Genomic DNA, 12,880 nt, shown 5'->3' on the forward strand with positions numbered 1-12,880 from the left:
CTAGAAAAACCAAGGGCCTGCAGCAGAAAGAACTCACCTTGGCGCTTGCACAGTGTGCACTGGTCCGTGTGGCCTAAAATGAGCTGGGAGATAGTGAGTCGAAGGCCCTCGGCTTAAGTCTGGCGGTGAAGAGGAAGCTCCACCCGGAAGGAGGGGCAGAGCCAGGCTCGGGATCAGGCGCAGGGTGGACGTACTGAATGGGCCCGCCCTTTCTCCTCCCCCTCCCCGCCCCCTGCCCGCGCCTTTCCTGGGTGGAGCCCCGCTGCACTTTTCCTCTTCTCCTTGGCGATGCTTGGGAGTCGCCAGCGCGAGAACCTCGGACTCTTGCTCCACCCAGAGCGTTTGGAGAGCTAGGACTTGCAGCTGGCGTTGCAGCCGCCTGGGGCCACGTGGACCGCCCTGGGCAGCGGCAACCCGCGCCTACCGCTGCCCACAGTGCATCATGCACCAGGCCCCGGAAGTTAGGCCCAGCTCCTGCCACAAGGAGAGTCTGGTTAACCCTCTATTGGGGATTACTTGGATTCCCAGAGGTCAACTTCGGTTGACCCGGTTAGTTCAGACAAATTGAGGTTTAGCGAATACCTACAGCACAAAGGCTGACCAGAATAGAGAAGACCTCACCGCTCTTGACCCTTTAAAGTTTCAAATCTCTAAATATGTATGTGCAAGGCAGAACACTAAGGATTAAGTAAATACAATTCTACTGAATCATCACAATTCTAAATAAAGGAATTGATTCAGCCATTCTTTTTTTTTGGGGGGGGGTCCGGTCATGGGGCCTGAACTCTGGGCCTAGGCACTGTCCCTCAGCTCTTCAGCTCAAGGTACCACTTAAGCCACCTTCCCAGCCCCTCAGCCATTCATTCTTGACAAGATCCTCTGGCATGGGAAGGTGGCTCAGTGGTAGAGCACTTGCCTTGCATGCCTGAGGTCCTGGGTTCGATTCCTCAGCACCACATAAGCAAAAAGAAAAAAGCCAGAAGTGGCGCTGTGGCTCAAGTGGTAAAGCGCTAGCCTTGAGCTGAAGAGCTGAGGGACAGCGCCCAGGCCCAGAGTTCAGGCCCCACGACTGGACAAAAAAAAAAAAAAAGATCCTCTGATAAGCCTGGCAAGGTGGCTCATGCCTATAGTTCTAGCTAGAGATCTGAGGATAACTGTTCAAAAACCAGCCTGAGCAGGAAAGTCTATGAGACACTTACCTCCAATTAACCACCAGAAAAGCCAAAGTGGCTCAAAGTGGTAGAGTACTAGATTTGAGTGAAAAAAACTCAGGGACTGGATGGTACCCAGGCCCTGAGTTCAAGCCCCATGACTGACCCCTGCTATCCAACCCACCCCCAAAAAATGAGATCTAATATTGGCCAGATTGGCCTTGAATTTCTGCCCTCAAGCAATTCTCCAGACCTGTAGTGCTGTGCTGCTTATTTTTATTTTGTATAATTTTTGCATATTGTACTAATCTTAAATGAGTACAACTCTATGGTTTGGTTTCATGTTTTTACACTGTAACCACAACCCAAACAAAGCTACAGCACTTACTAGCACCCCAGAAGTCTTTTTTTTTTTTTTTTTTGAGTCTGGTCGTGGGGCCTGAACTCTGGGCCTGGGCGCTGTCCCTCAACTCTTCAGCTCAAGGCTAGTGCTCTACCACTTGAGCCACAGTACCACTTCTGACTTTTTTATTTTTTCTTATGTGGTGCTGAGGAATCGAACCCAGGGCTTCAGGCATGCAAGGCAAGCGCTCTACCACTGAGCCACCTTCCCAGCCCCCCAGAAGTCTTTGGATTCAGCAAAATTAAAGCTGTGTATAGCCTGGTACAGGTGGCTCATGCCTGTAATCCTAGCTACTCTGGAGGCTGAGATCTGAGGATCACAGTTCAAAGCCAGCCTGGGCAGGAAAGTCCATGAGGCTTTTATCTCCAATAAACCACTAGAAAACCAGAAGTGGCACTATGGCTCAAGTGGTAGAGCGCTCAAGAGCACAGGGACAGCGCCCAAACCCAGAGTTCACGCCCCACAACAACAACAAGAAGCTGTGTATAATTTGCAAAAGTCATGCACCTGTATTTCTTAATTTTTTTTTTCCAGTCGTGGACCTTCTGAACTCTGGGCCTAGGCACTGTCCCTCAGCTCTTCAGCTCAAGGAGAGCGTTCTACCGCTTGAGCCACAGCGCTACTTCCGGCTTTTTCTGTTTATGTGGTGCTGAGGAATCGAACCCAGGACCTCAGGCTTACAAGGCAAGCACTCTACCACTGAGCCACCTTCCCAGATCCCTGTATTTCTTAATTTTATTGTTAAGTTTAGCTGTACAAAGAGGTCAGAATTCCATAGTCAGGTTGTAGTACAATGCATGTTGATCAATGTCACCCCTCCATGTTCTCCCCTAATTTCCCTTCTCGTATCCCTACCCTCAATTCTGTAGCTCAATATTTTACATAATGTACAGTGAATATAATGATTGCATTTGTTCATCCTTCCTCCCTCCATATGCCCCCTTTTGCCCTTCCCCTCAAAACATACTTGTACTTCTTGTTTTTGTTTTTTGCGGGGGGAGGGGGTAAAAGGGAGAGAGATTGGTGCCTGTCCTGGGGCTTGAACTCAGGGCCTGGGGAGCTGTCCCTGAGCTATTTTTCTCAAGGAGAGTACTCTACCACTTGAGCAACAGCTCCACTTTTAGCTTTTTTTTTCTCTCTCTCTCTCCAAATATTTCTTTATTGAATTTAAGTAACTACATCTGTTTCATAATACTGTGGCACAGTTATACTGAGCTAAGACCACAAACACATTTTAAACTTCCCAGTGGTGGGGCTAGGAAGATGGTAGAGTGCTTGCCTTGCATGCATGAGGCCCTGTGTTCGATTCCTTAGCACCACATAAGCAGAAAAAGCTAGAAGTGGGGCTGAGGCTCAAGTGGTAGAGCGCTAGCCTTGAGCTGAAGAGCTGAGGGACAGTGCCCAGGCCCAGAGTTCAGGCCCCACGACCGACAAAAAAATAAAATAAAATAAATAAAAAATAAACTTCCCAGTGGTAACCATCATCATCTTAATCTACAAAGTTTATGAACTCTACAAACTTCAACAATAAGACTATATCTTCCAAATTGGTGTTATGTACTTTTCTTTCCTTTTGCTTAGTATCAGCTGTTTCCTCTATCTCTCTCATTCCCTCCCTCCCATCACCACTCCTGAATTGCTTAGTTCACTTTCATCAATGTCCAGTGCAGTTGATGGACCCCTCTGCTATAATTTTTCACATTTTCCACTGATTGTGTGTCATCCTCCCAGCACCCCTCAGACGTGCATGTGTATATACCATACATGAAGTAGAGAAAATGCTAAGACAAATTAAGATGTCCTTTGTTTCCTTGTCTTTGGGGTTCTTTGCAGTCTGTATGTTATTTAATGCACATATGTAGAGGTGCTTGAGTATTACAATTTGGTGTTATTTTTCCAAGACTGACTTCTTTTGGTTTTACTGTGTATGGGTATCTTGTGTCCTGTTTACTTTGTCATATCTTGTTGCATTTTGAATCTAACATGTGCATATCAAGGAGGTTATATGGTGTATGTCTCTCATCATGCCTTATCTTGCTCAACATTTGTTCTCGTTCCATCCATTTCCCTGTGAATGCCATTATTTTGTCCTTAATGACTGTGAAGAATTTAATTGTATATAGGTACCTCAATTTTTATATCCTTTATCTTTAGTGGGGCATCTGGGTTGTTTAACATCTAGCTTTTTTGGTGGCTAACTGGAGATAAGCATCTCACAGATTTTCCTAGCTATGCTGGCTTTGAACCATGTGTCCTCAGATCTCAGCCTCCACCGTAACTAAGATTACAGGTGTGAGCCACTGGCACCTGACTTCCTGGTATTCATTTTGATAAACTGTTCATTAGTTGTTTGGAGGAGTTATATCTTTGAACTCCTCCCCTAAGTATACCATTTTTTAGTCAGTTTGTCACACAGCTATTCAATTAAAGATTTGTTTTTTTTTGGGGGGGGGGGTTGGTCGTGGGGCCTGAACTCTGGGCCTGGGTGCTGTTCCTCAGCATTTCAGCTCAAGGCTAGCACTCTACCACTTGAGCCACAGTACCACTTTGGGCTTTTTCTGCTTATGTGGTGCTGAGGATTCGAACCCAGGGCCTCATGCATGTGAGGCAAGCACTCTACCACTGAGCCACCTTCCCAGCCTCTAAATTACAGATTTTTTAGATGTGAAATAGTTTCTGCTAGTTTGGACTGACAGGTATCTTTCCTTGATAAGAGTATGCAAGGGCTGGGATGGTGGCTCAGTGGTAGAGAGATTGCCTTGCATGCCTGAGGCCCTGGGTTCGATTCCCCAGCACCACATAAGCATAAAGAAAAAAGCCGGAAGTGGTGCTGTGGCTCAAGTGGTAGCGCGCTAGCCTTGAGCTGAAGAGCTGAGGGACAGCACCCAGGCCCAGAGTTCAGGCCCCATGACCGGACCAAAAAAAAAAGAAAAAGTTATTCAAACATACTAAAAATCAAAGAAATGTAAATCACTTTTACCATCAGATTACTGTCATACTGGGCTAGAGGTTCAGTTCAGTAGTAGATTGCTTGCATAGTATGCACAAGACCTTGGTTTTAACCCTCATACTGCAAAAAAGATTTTTTTAAAAATCAAGTATAAGAGCCGAGCACTGGTGGCTCAGGCCTGTAATCCTAGCTACTCAGGAGGCTGAGATCTGAGGAATGTGGTTCAAAGCCAGCCGGAGCAGGAAAGACTGTGAGACTCCTATCTCCAATAAACCACCAGAAAACCGGAAGTGGCGTTGTAGCTCAAGTGGTAGAGCGCTCGCCTTGAGCTAAAGAGCTGAGGGACAGTGCCCAGGCCCCAGAGTTCAAGCCCCATGACTGACCAAAAAAAAAAAAAAAAAAAAGCCGGGCGCTGGTGGCTCACGCCTGTAATCCTAGCTACTCAGGAGGCTGAGATCTGAGGATCGCGGTTCAAAGCCAGCCCGGGCAGGAGAGACCGTGAGACTCCTATCTCAAATAAACCACCAGAAAACCGGAAGTGGCGCTGTAGCTCAAGTGGTAGAGCGCTCGCCTTGAGCTGAAGAGCTGAGGGACAGCGCCCAGGCCCAGAGTTCAAGCCCCACGACCGACAAAAAAAAAAAAAAAAAAAAAAAAAAAATCAAGTATAAGGGACAAAATGAAATAATGAGTGTTTTCAAATAATAGCATAATCTCAGCCAGGCATTAGTGGCTCTCACCTACAATTCTACCTACTCAGGAAGCTGAGATCTGAGGATTGAGGTTCAAAGCCAACCCAGGCAGGAAAGTCCATGAGACTGTTATCTCCAATAAACCACTGGAAAACCAGAAGTGGTATTGTAGTTCAAGTGGTAGAACGCTAGCCTTGAGCTGAAGAGATGCAGGACAGTGCTAAGGCCCAGAGTTAAGCCCCATGACCAAAAAAAAAAAAAAAGCTAGGCCATGCAGGAAAGTCCACAAGACTCATATCTCCAATTAATCCCCAGAAAACTGGAAGTAGAGCTATGGCTCACAGCGGTAGAGTGCTAGCCTGGAGCAAAATTGTTTAGGGAGCTGGGCGCTGGTGGCTCACTCCTATAATCCTAGCTACTCAGGAGGCTGAGATTGAGGATCACTGTTCAAAGCCAGCCCGGGCAGGAAAGTCTCTAAGACTCTTATCTCCAAAAAATCACTAGACAACCAGAAGCGGTGCTGTGGCTCAAGTGGTACTGCGCTCTCGCCTTGAGCTGAAAAGCTGAGGGACAGCGCCCACGCCCAGAGTTCAAGCCCCATGACGGACAAAAAAAAATTGTTTAGGGACAGTGTCCAGACCCTTAGTGTAAGCCCCATAACCAACATAAATAAATGAAATATATAATTGATAAAAGTGTAACTGCTAAAATTAAAAAAAATTTGTTTTTGGTTGGTTGTGGGGCTTGAACTCTGGGCTTGGGCGCTATCCCTCAGCTCTTCAGCTCAAGGTGAGCACTCTACCACTTGAGCCAGAGCGCCACTTCTGGTTTTCAAGTGGTTTACTGGAGATCAGAGTCTCACAGACTTTCCTGCTGGGGCTGGCTTTGAACCATAATCCTCAGATCTCAGCCTCCTGAGTAGCTAGGATTACAGTAAAATTAAAAATTTACACTCACTTTTCTTCTGACATAATAATTTTATTTTATTTTTTTGTCAGTCTTGGGACTTGAACTCTGGGCCTGGATGCTGTCCCTCAGCTCTACAGCTCAAGGCCAGCACTTTACCACTTGAGCCACAGAACCATTTCTGGTTTTCTGGTGGTTTATTGGAGATAAATAGTCTCATGGACTTTCTTGCTCGAGCTGGCTTTGATCGGTGATCCTCAGATATCAGCCTCCTGAGTAGCTAGGATTACAGGCTTGACTCACCTGGGCTTGGCTCTGACATAATAATTTTAAGGAATTTAATCTAAGGAAATAATAGGTAAATGACACAGATGTTTAATCTTTAGAAGAGAGGAAAATTACCAAAGTATTCATAAAAGGATAATTAGCAAAATACATGATTGTGCATCCATATCATAAAATCCATAGTCAAAACAAAGATAGATATGTATTATAATGTCCATGATAATGTTGTTAAATGAGGAGAAATATATAAAACTGTGGTTTACCAAAAAGTGTTTGGTATCAGCTGTGTTCAGTTTATTCAGTTCCAAGGATCAAAGTCCTAGGGCTCTAAAGGCCAGAAACTGGTTTCTGTTCCTGGATAGTGGTTATGCAAGACAAAGGAGTTGTTGATCATGAGCCTGTGGGTGTGGGGATTTTTTTTTCTTCAGTTCTGTCTCAATCAGGGCAGGCTTAGGAGCTAGATCTCTACATTAGAGCCTGCATTTTGGTTAAAACCCCAGGTATATTATTAGTGCTCCTCCTAATAGGATAAAAAGGAGACTTCTCTAAGAGTGCTGGGTTTTAAGAGCCTTCTTTCCTTTTTCTAGGGACTCCATCAGATAAACTTTGCCTATAAAGGTGTTGTCTGTGTGGTTGTTTTTTTTTTTTTAAGTTAAAGTGCAACTATAGTTAAATTGTTTGGTCTGGCTGTGTTCTTGTCCAGTTGGAAGAAAGATATTTGAGACCATTCCTGAAGTACAAAAAAATAATTTGAGACTCCTAAAAATCAAACAGCTGGTGCTTGATAAACATTCACTTCACATAGCCTAAGTTTCCAGTAAGAGCTTATTAAGTCAAATAGCTTCTCCATTAGATAAAATCACTGGGGATCAGAGCAAGGACAGACCAAAATTTTATTCCTTAAATGACCGATTAGTATCTAATGAGAACTCTGGAACTCTTGCTAGCCCTACCTAGAAACCTTCTTGCGATTGAAGCAAAAAATTCAGTTTACAACTCTTGATTATTAAAAAGATACTCCAGGGGCTGGAAAGGTGGCTCAGTGGTTGAGTGCTTGCCTTGTATACATGAGGCCCTGGGTTCGATTTCTCAGGACCACATAAGCAGAAAAAGCCAGAAGTGGCGCTGTGGCTCAAGTGGTATAGTGCTATCCTTGAGCTGAAGAGCTGAGGGACAGTGCCCAGGCCCAGAGTTCAGGCCCCACAACTGGCAAAAAAAAAAAAAAAAAAAAAAAGATTTTCCAGTGCAAATCCCCAGGGCCTACAGAGGCAGCTTAGTGGTAGAGAGTGTACTTAGTATGCAGGATGAAGGGAGATTGCTGTAGTTGTGATTAAATAAGTGGTGGGACATTTGTCTAGCAAGCTCAAAGTTGAGTTCAAACTCCAGTAATACCAAAAGCAAAAACAAAAATTAAAAATTTGCCAGGCACCAATGACTTATGCCTGTTATCCTAACTACTCAGGAGGCTGAGATCTCAGGATCACAGTTCAAGCCACGACCACCACCACCAACAACAACAAAAAGACACTTGTTGGCAGTTTTAATTAATTAATTAATTTTTTTATCAGTGGTGGGGCTTGAACCCTGGGCCTGGGCACTGTCAGCTTAAGGCTAGCACTCTACCACTTGAGCTACAGCACCACTTCTAGTTTTCCGGTAGTTAATTGGCGATAAAGAGTCTCACAGATTTTCCTGGCTGGCTGGCTTTGAACAGCAATCTCAGCTTCTTGAGTAGATATGATTACAATCATGAGCCATCAGTGGCGCCTGGTTGAAAGTTTGGTTTTCAAGATTTATTTTGTATATAATTACATTAAGCAATTTAGTTTTAATGGTTTATAGGTTTAATTTTAATTTTTTTAAAGTTTATGACTGTGTGCTATTAGATTAGCAGGGTTCCTAATATTAAAATAATCACTGTCTTAGGACTTCTACCTAAAGCTCATTTATTGACTTACCCTACTTGTTATACCTTGTTAGACGTGAAGAAGAGTGAAGAGACTTGAGCTGTTAATGAGTCAGGTAACTGTCTCCAATTGCAAATTAGGGCCAGAGGCAAGTACTGCTTTAAGTCAAGGCCAAATAATGTCAAAGGAAACTATGAGGTAATGTTTGATGCTACCTTGCACTGAGAAAAAAGTGGAGGGAGAACTGAGTCACTATCCTAGGGTGTAAATAAAATAGATATGTAAAGGCAAAAGGAATGCCTTGGTAGCAGTCAGGATTATATTCATGGAGGCTATTGTTTTGTATATAGCAATTTTCAATAGCTCGTCAGCAAGAGTTGTAATCATTAACAAGGTAAACATTTTCAGGAAACAGAATTCTGGGCAACTTTTAAAAATATTAGCTCGAATTAGAAATAAATCATATTAAATTAATGAGCCAAACAAATTAAGCCAGTCTTGGGAATCTTCAAGAATGCTTTTCTAGCCGAAGCCATGTGCTTGCTAATGGCTTAGATTTGAGGATTGTGGCTCAAAGCCAGACCAGTCAGAAAAGTTCATGAGACTTGTATCTCCAGTTAACCACCAGAAAACTGGAAGTAGAATTACAGCTCAAAGTCATAAAGCACCTTTAGCAAAAGAGCTCAGAGACAGCACCCAGACCCTCACTTCAAGCCCCATGACAGACAAAACAAAAAAATGTTTTTCCAAGATAAACAAAGTTGGTGATGTATGGCTATAATCCCAGCACTTACTAGCCTGAAGCAGGAGAATCCTAAATTCCAGGGCCAGCCTAAGATATATAGTGAGACCCTGTCTCAAAAACAAAAACCTGATATTTCTATTCAAAACTTAATTTCTTTCTTTTTTTTTTGGGTCCGGTCATGGGGCCTGAACTCTGGGCCTGGGTGCTATCCCTCAGCTCTTTAGCTCAAGGCTAGCACTCTACCACTTGAGCCACACCACTTCCAGCTTTTTTCTTTTTTCTTATGTGGTGCTGAGGAATTGAACCTTGGGCCTCATGCATGCAAGGCAAGCACTCTACCACTGAGCCACCTTCCCAGCCCCAAAACTTAATTTCTTTCTATATATCTCTACTCAGTCTTACTACTTGTGACCTTTTCTTTTCTTTTTTCTTTTTTTCTTTTTGGATGTGGGTAATGGGGCTTGAGCTCTGGGCTGGGGCACTGTCCCTGCGCTCTTCAGCTCAAGGCTAGTGCTCTACCATTGAACCACAGTACCACTTCCTGATTTCTGGTGGTTTACTAAAGAGTCTCAAAGACTTTTCTGCCAGGGCTGGCTTTGAATTGCATTCCTCAAATCTCAGCCTCCTGAGTAGTTAGGATTACAAGCATGAACCATGGTACCCATTCTTTTTTGAATTCAAGCCCCAGTATTAATACACAAACACACACACACACACACACACACACAACACACCACAAAGTGGACTGTGAATTCACTTGGCTTGGTCAGACTATGCTGAGGCACAACTCCAAGAAGCACAAATCACAGAGAATTCACTGTATTATATTTGCATATATACAACTGATGGTTCTGCTACCTAGGATGAAATCAGCTTCAAATAACCATTAAGTATGGTCTTAGACAATTTAATTCTTTGGGCATTAAGTGGCTTATCTAAGTAATCATTAAGTAATCATTGTTTTATTTTTATTTTTGGATGCCAGGGATCAAACCCACATGCTAGGCAGCACTCTACCACTGAGCCTCCATTTACCATTATATTTAACCACAAATCTGCTTCTTTACAGTATTTCCTGTCACTGGAAATCAAGGAATCATAAATATACTTTCTTCTCAACCTAAAGCTAATTAATCCTAAAGCCTGTAGAAGTATTCCTGTATTTCTTTCCTTCTCTCTCAGTTTCCAGTGTCACATTACATCCCCTCAATTGGTCTCTCTAATCAATGTTCATCTATCACACAATTGCCAAAGTTACCTTCCTAAAATACAGTTCAAGTAATTTCTAGCATACATCCTAAATTTACTACCACAATGATAAACACAAAGGATCCTTTAATACTCCTATAAACAAATGTGAACACAATGGGATTTGTATAAAAATAGTTCAGTCCTTCCTCCCTAGTGATTCTGAAATCTTCACTGTCCTCAAGGGAAATTCCACAATCACTTTTTAGAGTAATTTCTTCTTCTTCCTTTCCTTTTTCCCTGACTGGGGATCAAATTAAGAGCCTAATTTGAGACATGAGCTACACCCCCAACCTCTACTTTCGTTTTTTCCTTTTTCCTTTCAACTTATTTCTATGGGGTAGATTATTAATTCTCACCCCCCACCCCTGCTTGTGGGACTTGAATTTTGGGTCTGGGTACTGTCCCTGAGCTCTTTAGCTCAAGGCAAAAACTCTACCACTTGAGCCACAGCTCCACTCCTGGTTTTCTGGTGGTTAATTGGAGATGAGAGACTCATGGACTTTCCTGTCCTGGCTGGCTTTGAACAGTGATCCTCAGATCTCAACATAATGAGTAGCTAGGATTATAGGCATGAGCCATGGTCTCACCAGCTAATTCTTGGTTCTTAAATGAAACAAACATAAATATCTAGCCAGTACTTTGGCACATGGTAGATATAAGTAGATGGTAATTTTTTTTCTGATTTATGTAGGAATGTTCAGGCTATCCATAACAATATTCATCTTCATTAATATTATTAATATATATGTTATATATATAATTATATATATTATTGCTACTACTACTACCACGGCTATTATAATGCTGGGGATTGAACCCAGTGTCTTACTCAGACAAGGCAAACACTCTACCACCAAACTATATCACAGTCTCAAAGTTCAGAGTATGGTAATGGATAGTTATAGGCTTTGGGTTGTAACTCAGTAGTACAGTACCAACATGTGCAACAGCTAGGGTTTATTCTCCAGAACTCAAAAAAAAAAAAAAATTAAAAGCTCTGAACTTATAAGACTATCCCTGCTTCCACAAGAGAGAAATGACAAATAATTGTATGACCTCAGACGGAGAAGGAAAAAAACCAACACTAGTTGTTAGAGATGATACATACCACAAAATTGAGATGCTCAGCCAGCATGACAAAGCACTTTTCTTTTTTTTTTGCTGGTCATGGGGCCTGAACTCCCGGTCTGGGTGCTGTTCCTCAGCTCTTCAGCTCCAGGCTAGCACTCTACCACTGGAACTACAGCGCCACTTCCAACTTTTTCTGTTTATGTGGTGCTGAGGAATCGAACCCAGGGCCTCATGCTTGCAAGGCAAGCACTCTACCGCTGAGCTACCTTCCCAGGCCCTGCTTTTCTATTTCTTATCCTACAATAAGGACCAACTGAGTTCAGGAGAGAGACAAAATACTATTTATTAAATACTCACCAAAGCCTCACCAAGGTCCTACTGTATATCAAATTATATCAAATGCTGTAGTGTGACGAGGTCTTAGAAGTGAATATGACACAAATCCAATCATGCAGAAAGTCTGGGGGAGAGAGCAGACATGTAATCAAGTAAAGTACCTCTTGCATGCTCTCTCTCTTTCTCTCTCTCTCTCTCTCTCCCTTATGGCTGGGCTGGTTATTGCTTGGGCACAAAGGAGGGGGATGGTCAATGGCCACGAGATTAATTCAATTCAGTAACACGAGGAATTCTGGGTATAAATCAAAGTCAGGAACTTTAGAGGAAGTAATGTTTTAGCTGAGACTTTGAGCCACCTAGGCAGGAATGGGTTCCCTGAGCTGGAACAAAAGCTGACAGGCTTCTGTTTAGGCTCTGTTCAGGGTGGTTGTGATGAGGATAATAAAAGTTTAAAAAGGAGTTAATTATAGCTACTAGTTAACATTTCTAATGCACAGTAAGAACTAGGTATTGTGCTAAATCAGGACTTAAGGATTAGTATTATTCCTATTCACAGGTGAGAAAAGTAAACCTTAACAAACACAATGAAAGCCAGGAGCTGTGTAACTCAGGAAGCGGGCTTGCAGGGCCCCAGTTTTTAAAACCACAAATCAGAGGAGTGACGGGATCAGATTCAGAAAGATTCCTTTCAACCTCGGTGGAAACCATGGCTGGAAAAGCAGCACCTCTGTAATCCCAGAACGTCCCCGTAATGGAGGAGGTGACCTAAGTAGTGGAGGTTACTGAGAGGGGAGTGGGAGAGGGCCCCGCGGGTAGCTGGTCCCCGACAAACTTAGTGGACGGTTCTCAGGACTTAGTGTGACTCGACGGGGTGTTCCTGGGCAGCAGCGAAGATCCTCACACCGTCGGTGTGAGTCTAGTAGGAAAAGCATGTTCTGGAAGAAAAAGCGAGGCCGCGTCCCCAGCAGGAAACACAAGTTAAAGGCGGGGCGGCCGAGAGGACCTCTCTCCACCGACTGACTTCTGCCACTGGGGGCGGGGAAAGGAAGGTGGTCTTTCCTAGGGCCACCCTAGGCCTAACAAGTTAAAATGCTGAGTCATCCTCTGGGGGCGGCAGGGGCGGGCCGGGGCCGGGCGGGGCTCGGATCCCCCCTCCTCTCCACTTCTCCCGCACCCCTGGCCCGTT

At 43.7% G+C, this 12,880-nt stretch overlaps 1 protein-coding gene across 3 annotated transcripts in view; it reads right to left on the reverse strand.

The window, feature by feature from the left end:
• Nucleotides 1-12,769, reverse strand: part of Akr1a1 (aldo-keto reductase family 1 member A1) — a 29,687-nt gene extending 16,918 nt beyond the window's left edge. For 2 of the 3 annotated variants that reach the window (XM_069987355.1, XM_069987357.1), the window contains exon 1: nt 38-144. The gene's annotated coding sequence lies outside the window, so the exon portion shown is untranslated. Of the gene's footprint in view, nt 1-37; nt 145-11,715; nt 11,819-12,526 lie in introns of those variants that run through there. The other variant, XM_069987356.1, reaches the window with a different exon arrangement.
• Nucleotides 12,770-12,880: the final 111 nt, after the last annotated feature.

The sequence above is a fragment of the Dipodomys merriami genome, unplaced genomic scaffold (genome assembly GCF_024711535.1).
Source record: "Dipodomys merriami isolate MVZ:Mamm:240054 unplaced genomic scaffold, mDipMer1.0.p SCAF_34, whole genome shotgun sequence".
NCBI classification, from domain to species: domain Eukaryota; kingdom Metazoa; phylum Chordata; class Mammalia; order Rodentia; family Heteromyidae; genus Dipodomys; species Dipodomys merriami.